A 7260-nucleotide genomic window follows, 5' to 3' on the forward strand; every position below is an offset into this window, starting at 1 on the left:
AAATAATAATAATAATAATAATAATAATAATAACTAATAAGTAATAATAATAATAATAATAATAATAATAATAATAATAATAATAGTAATAATAATAATAATAATAATAATAATAATAATAATAATAATAATAATAATAATAATAATAATAATAATAATGATAACAATAATAATAATAATAATAGTAATAATAATAATAATAATACTAATAGTAATATTAACAATAATAACAAAACAGTAATAATAATAACAATAATGCTAAGATGCTAAGAGCTAAGAATTGCAAACATAAGAAGCTATACGATATTGATGAGATAAATTAGTTCAAATATTTCGAACTCATTAATTCGAGCAATTTAATGATAATTAAAGTGTTAAAATGATAGATAGCCTGATTTAAGTGATAATTTAGAAAAAAAGACAAAGATATAAATGAAATGGTTCACAGTTGGGAAAACTTGGCTTGATATGGAAAAAAAATAGAAGTAGAAGAATATGAAAAGCGAAGAATGATAGAATGAGTAGTACATGTATGTGTGTATGTGTATGTGCGTGTATATGTGTATATATGTGTGTGTATGTTTTGTATGTGTGTATGTATGCATGTGTGTGTGTGTGTGTGTGTGTGTGTGTAGGTTATGTTTATATTTGTATGCGTACGACATATATAGTCTGCACTATGAGAAAAGCTAGGCTTAGCTTTAGATTAGAATATTGCTAAGCTTGAAACTTAACTGAGCTAAGCTAACTTAACCCGTATAAGCAGCTAAAATAGCAATAAGGAGTCTTGGGAAAATCTGACAAAATTAATACATAATGATGTATGTATGGATCTTTTTGCAATGAGAGAAATGAAGATGCATTTATGGTAATGTTAAAAACTTTAGTGTTTCGAAGTAAACTATTAGCTAAATGGGAGAAAAAAAAAAAAGAGTCAAGCCAAGAGCCTATAATACATCGATATTTGGTTGGATTTAAGTCTTATTTGTTGTGAACAATTTATAACACATAAATAATATTATAAGAGTTGAGGAAAATAATTTTTTCAATTGAAAATTTACGCGAAAACCTATTGAAGCAAAAAAAAAGAAATTTGAAATAGATTGGAAATAAATTTGAAATGAAATGAAATTAATGATGGAAGAATCAGAAATGAAAATAATATAATTTATGAAAAAAAAAAAGAAGATAATATCGAATTTTTTCCCATTTTTCATTTTTTTACTTTTATATTAATGAGTAATACATTTCTTAATTTTTTTCTCTTCTCTTTTTTCTCCTCTTTCTTTCTTTTTTTTTCCTCTTTTTTTCTTCAATTCTTTTCTTTTCTTTAGTTTCTCTTTGTTCCTAAACTAACATAAAATGATGAAATAAGCAAATTGTGATAGCAAATTTTTATACGATATCTTTTTTTTTTTTTCAAACCAAATAATATCCCAATGGGACAACCAGAAAGCTTTAGTGCTTTTAATTTCTAAGAATATGATAAATAAGCATGCTTAGTTTAGTTTAGCATATATTGATTGCTTATTGTACTATTTTATCAATGAAATTTCCTTCTAATTAATCATAAAAATATTTGTCAACAATTATTAATTTCGTATGTATTTCTTTTTTCATTTTAGCCATTGAATTGAATTATTTTCTATGTAATTTTTAATTTTTCATTTATTATTTGCTTTTTTTTTTTAAATCTTTCGCTTTGTTCAAAGTTTATTACTCATAAAGTGTGCAATAAAATTAATTCTTGGTGTAATAAAAGAGAGAAGTAGTTAAAATCATACTATAACGCACTACAACTTTTAATATATTATTGTTATCACTATTACTAGTGATACTGACAGTAGTAATAATAATAACGCTAAAAGCAATCAGTCATTTAATTATGGTAATTAGAAATTGAATATCTTTTTTTCTTTTTAATAGAACGGTTAAAATTGGCTTATGATTAATTCCAGACAACAATAATTTTCATTTTAATAAATGAAATCATAGAATTAATTTGTTCCATACTTTGAAATTAGAAAAAAATTTTTTGTTTTCTTTTTAATTTATTTCCTTCACTTTTCCTATTTTAAGACTGAACAAAAAGTATGAGCCAGAAATTTTTCAGCCATAAATCAGGCTTTTTTTAGTTGCTAAAAAGTGAGGAAAGTTGTAGCAAAAAAAAACTTTTCCGTTTCCGTTCTTACTTCATTCCTTTTCTTTTTCGTTTCTTTTTTTCTGTTCTTCCTATTTTAAGTCTAAACGAAAAGTATGAGTCCAAAATTTTTTGTCCACAAATTAGTTTTTCTTTTGATTATTAAAAAATGAGGAAAATTGAATGGTTTTATTCGTTGCATTTCACATAGATGAATGCATTTATACATGCCAAACATGAAACGGAAGTAATTTTAGCTCAAAAAATGACAAATATCCATAATCGTCAAAAAAAATGCTTACGTTTGTTCGTTTTTTTTTCTTTTTTTGGAAAAAAATTTTTGAGTTTTGCAAGTAAATTTTAAAAATGAAAAAGGAATAATTGAAGAAATGAAGAATTTGGCCTAAATGAAAAAAATATCCAAAAAGTACAAAAATCGAGCATAATTTGAATAAATTTCCAAAACTTTTTCTCCTCATTTTCTCCTTATTATTCCTTTTAAATTAATTTGGTCATAAAAGTAAAAATTAAAATTTTCGAATTGAAAATTAACAGACATCTAACTTCTTCCTTTCTTCTATTTCATTTTCAAAAAGTTGAAATCATGGTTTTTGAACATTTTACAAATCAAAGATTTACAAAATTAGATTTCCCTCAGTCAGTAATATGAATAGATTACTTATTGATATAATTTAGATTTAAGAAATTCTGAAATCTATCAACTGCGCTTTCATGTCTTTAGTAACAGTTATTAGATTCAAGAAATCTTAAAAGATGGTATTACCGGTACTATATATGCCCCAGTATCAGTTGAACAAGAAAAAATTATTTAAAAATTACTTGGAATATTTTTACTTTATTGAAATTTTTATTTAGGACGTGACTATAACATGAAATTAGATAGTACAGTAAAGGTAGAAAGATTAAGACATTTGTCACATATGTGGACCTTTTTTTTTTTACCAGTTGTCCTATTATTTTTCAAACTTAAAAATGAGACGATTAAATAGACTGTCGTTAAAATTTCAATGAAAGTATTACAAGTCAAGGATAAATAAAACCATTTGACGGATACAAAACAAAGGACATTGACGAAAATTATTTGTATAGTACATATCACTGGTATCTGAATGAAATCTTTACTAGATGACAAGTTCAAAGTTCATCAATTCGTAAATTCAACTCGACTTATTCTAAGTTTTTTTCCTAAAATGTTGGAGTTTTAAAAAAACTTTTTTTTGGAAAAAAAAATGTATTACAGTTTTATTGTGATATTTTTTTTCTTTGAATGATCAATTAATTTAATTATAAGAAAAGGAATTACCGACTACGTCGAAGCCATAAATATGAGTAGTAGAGTAATTCAAAATAATGCGGCTGCTCCATTCCACTATTATTTCTTGATGATATATTTGGTAATGGCGAAATTTCAATCTTATGCAAAATTTCAACAATGCTCTAACCTTTGAAGTATAAATTTAGAATGAAATTTTATAAGATTTCAAAAAATTTTACTGCGCTTTCAAAATTTCTATCTTTTCCTTTCTGGAATTTAACCGTAAAAAAAACGAGAAAAAAAAAGAGCACGAAAAGCCTGATAATACTAAGGAGAAATGGAAAAACAAAATGACTTAATAGTTGTTCTTTTTTTAGCAATAAAAGTTTGTCCTATTTAGTTTTACTTTGCTAATTCCTAACTTTACTAATTACTAACTTTGCTAATTGTTATTGAAAGTTCGGCTAAAATTTTCTCGAAATATTTTTAGCAATTACCAGAGAAAAAAAGGAAAGAAAACTTAATAAGCAAAAAGCTTAGTTCATTACGATAATGATTTGATCGTATTCAGTTCAAAATTTTCATACAAAAAATAAATTTTTCTTGCTTGAAAAAATTTAATTTAAAAAATAAATAAAATAAAATCTTTTATAACTGAATATTTTAGTAAGAAAGCAGCTGCATGGAAAATTAAATTTAAAAAATAGAAAATAAAATCTTTATAATTGAATATTTTACTGAATAAGCAGTTTGCTAAATGAAAAGAAGAAAACAAAATATATTGACTTATTCATAGATGAAGTGGTCATTCATCTATTTGGTCATTTAATGTACATTTGTGCATATATTTTACAAAACTCCTTCTACAATTAGTTAAAATCGATTTTTTTAAATTATCATTTTAATTCAGGATCTTCTTATATTTTGAATTAGCATAATAACATGAATGTATCAATGTTTTGATAAATTTCAATCTTTTAGGTTAGACTCTTTTCTTTTTTACAGGAAGAAATGAGCCAAGATATTTGTAAAAGGCCAATTACTAAAAGAAGAAAAATCGATAACTCATCATTAAAATATAGTGACGAACTAGTGTTTTGTATTAATTTTAATATGCAATATTGTATTTTGATGGATTCATTTCTATTTCACAACTTTGCTTGACCTATATATGAATTAATTGAAATTTACTTTGAATCACTCATGCTTAGTAATCTCTCATGTTTTGTTTTTATTTGTTAAAAGACAAAACGGTTTAGAAATTCTCAATGCTATATTAGCATACATCTAATATTCCATATCCTTCCATATCCGAAATTTCTTATCTTATCACAAATTGATATTATAATATGAAATAATATCAGGAGGAGAAAGAGAGATGATTATTGAGGCGAAAAAATTTAATCATTCAAAATCATTCCACCAAATAATTTTTGGATAAGATTTCGAGTTGGAAAATTCATCTTCTGATCTTTTCTTGCTTCCCCATTTTTCTTCCTTCTTTCTCTTCCCGGTATTATCTGATATTATAATACCGATGTGTGATAGTGCAAAAAATTTTCCGAGAAAAAAAGAAACGTAAAAAAATTCCGGAAACGGAATAATAATGATTGAAATTATAATAATTCCTCATTTTTCCTTTACCTTCTCTATCACAATTGAATTTTGATAAAGTTTTTTTCTTTTTTAACATTTCTCGATTATGTTGCCATGGTGCTTTCCTGCTTAAAGATCACCATACATATCTTCCATTTCCTCTTCCTTCTCCCAAATTCCTGTCCCGATCCTTACCTCAAAGAAAAAAAGAAAAAAAATACGAAATTGAAGTTAAGCATAACGAAGAGGAAGGGAAATGAAACGAAAAAACGGAATCGTATTTCCAGAAGACTGCATCATTTCCCCTAATTCGTTTTCCTTTCTGAATGCGTCAATTGTACTCGGAAGAAATGAAAACTATTGTTATGAAGAATAGGAAAAAAAAAATCAATACTTTATAAATTAGTATTATGGTAGTTACATGTATATCTATGTGATACAAATGCGCCCATGGAATCTTCCCATGAGCGCATTTAATAACATTTTTGTCATATTTCATTATTGTTTATAAAATTAACAAACATTTTCCTACGATTAGTAATGGAAATTTTTGGGATAATTTATCAAATAGATCACTAAATTTGTTACAATTTGCGCACAAACAATCGTAAATACAATCATTTATCTTGATTAGTGAAAAAAAAAAGAAAAAAAATTATTCAGTCACCATTTTTAACAATTAAAAACGATTACGGTTAAATTCCGGATTTGATATTGAAAAGAGCAAAACCAGAATAGTAAATATTTATTTTTTCAAAATCGTTTACTCTTTCAAAAATTGTTTACACTTTTTCAAATATTTACTGTTTCAAAATTGTTCACATTTTCAAAAACTGTTTACTCTTTAAAAATCGTCTTTTTTAAATTATTTTTTCAAAGAATTAAACTTGTTATAAACTACTATAATCATGTATTAATAATAGTAAAATTAATACTTTTGAAAACATTTGTGTGAAAAAACAGCATCCGTAAAACATTAATTGACGTTTAATTTACACGTAAAAGAAAAAATCATTTTCTTTTTTTACAAAATCGTCCGATCGATGTTTGAAATTTGCGCAATTTGTCTTAATGCTATCATTGTTCCCGCGGTAAAATTAGTGGGAAAACATACGTTAGATTATCTCAAATTATGTTTACAAATGAAATATCAGCAATGTGACAGTAAACAGATTTTAAAGAGAGCAAAGACTGTGAAATGAAAAAATCTTAGGTTAATAATTACTCAATTAAAGCTTTTAAACTATTTTAAAAAAAAGAAAAAATAAATTAGTTTATGAATTTACTGTAATAAACGCACAAAAGAGAAGATGCAAAACAAAAATGATCATTGGTTGGAAATAAGTAAAAAGATATTGAGAAAATATGATAACAAATAGAGATTAAAAAAAAAATGAAAAGTTTATGATTAGTAAATAGGATGAATAGTTTTGTAATTAGTAAATATAATAATTAGAAAACTAATAAGGGAAAAGAAGAGCATCTAGGCTATTTTCCATTCTAACAGATAGCAAAGTCAGATGCGACAAATGAGCGGCGCGGTGTTCGCTTTGAATGATTTTTTTTTATCAAGTTGGGAAGGGAAAGTGAATGAAGGATATGATAAGAAGTGAATCGAAGAGCTTGAAAATTATCGGAAATAAATGAGAAAGCAACCTTATGGAACAACACATTGATGACATAAGAAATGTATATGAACAACAACAGAGGAGAAAAAACGATGAAATAGATCATTTATCTTTTTTATCATTTTTTTTATCATTTCTTTTTTCCCTCTTTCTGGTACTTTGGATTAAGGATTGTTGAAAATGAAATGAAAAAAGGAAAGAAATGAAGAGAATTTAAACAAATTTTTTAAAAATAAGAAAGGTCAGGCAGAAACTTAAATTTTAAATTGCAGAGAGAATGAAAAAGCGCTAGTTATAAATGTATTAAAAATTTTGATAAATTAAAATTATCAGCAATCATTTTTTTGTTCAATCTTTTTTAACTGGTAAAAAAAGGTGTGATTATGGGAATTTTTTGCTCATTTTTGCTTCTTTTTTTAAGATTTTCGAAATTTTTATTTGAGAAATGATTGTAATTTGTGGTATCAATTGATTATTTAACTAAAATAAACGAATATTTCAGGTGAATTTCCAGGCTTTTCAATACTTCATTGTCCAGTAAAATGAGGATATTAAATTCTCAAATTAACAACTTAAATAAATTACAACTTTGGGACATTTACAGATGAATTGCTTAACGT

The sequence above is a fragment of the Loa loa genome (assembly GCF_000183805.2).
Source record: "Loa loa unplaced genomic scaffold supercont3.204, whole genome shotgun sequence".
Classification (NCBI taxonomy): Eukaryota; Metazoa; Nematoda; class Chromadorea; order Rhabditida; family Onchocercidae; genus Loa; species Loa loa.